We start from the raw sequence: 1,001 nt of genomic DNA on the forward strand, positions 1-1,001 counted from the left end.
ATATGCATATGAACACTAACTGCAGTTAGATGATTAAATCTTTTAATCATTATTTACCATGCTCGGCCCACCTTAAGTCATCTCCCTCAGGAATGCTTCTTGTGGGTCCCGATCTTACGTTAACACGTAATATAAAGGAAATACATCCCACCACTACGACCATCGCTGAATACCCTGGACGGTCCCAGACCAAGCCTCTTACGGTCAGCCGATCTCGCTACGTGGTATCCTGGGTTCCTTTTTGGGCAGTGCCCTAATTCACATCATAACTCAAAGGGTAACGTCCCTACCACTATGACTATCGCTGAATCACCCTGGACGGTCCCAGACCAATCCAATTATGGTCAGTCGATCTCGCTTCGTGGTATCACGTATCCTTTTATGGGCATCGCCCTAAGTCATACATCCTACTCGGAATACTTTCTTTAAAATTAATTACCGAGTTTGACTATTTAATTCCAACACCTTGAATACTTTGCTTTTAATTCAATTACAGTGTTATACCAAAGTAGTTTATATCACATACCCATACTAGGGTTATTACATACTCAATCAATCAATCCAAATAGTCAAACACAATTACTGTCTTTCGCCCAAGCGACAATTCATCTTTAAATATCAAATAAACTGAAGCCTTCTTCGCCCGGGCAAAGGTACTATCGCCCAAGCGAAGCCTTTCCTCGCTCAAGCGAGACATCTCTCGCCCAAGCAAGAGAATTCCAGAGGCTCATTAAATCCTGGGCGTTCTCGCCCAAGCGAGGCCCTTACTCGCCCAAGCGAGATTCTGTCGCCCAGGCGAGGGAATCCCATAACCAAAACTTCCCCTCGCCCAGTCCCTCGCCCAATCCAGTGGCTAACTCCAAAGCTAGGGTACTTCCTCTCCTCAATTCCTCATGCCCACTCCGGGAACATCACAGACAGGTAGCTCCAAATCCGAGCAAAACTGTCTATCTGACGACCACACGTCCGAAAAGCAAGCAATAGAAAAGAAGAGAAATAGA

Source organism: Lupinus angustifolius, chromosome LG12 (genome assembly GCF_001865875.1).
Source record: "Lupinus angustifolius cultivar Tanjil chromosome LG12, LupAngTanjil_v1.0, whole genome shotgun sequence".
Lineage (NCBI taxonomy): Eukaryota > Viridiplantae > Streptophyta > Magnoliopsida > Fabales > Fabaceae > Lupinus > Lupinus angustifolius.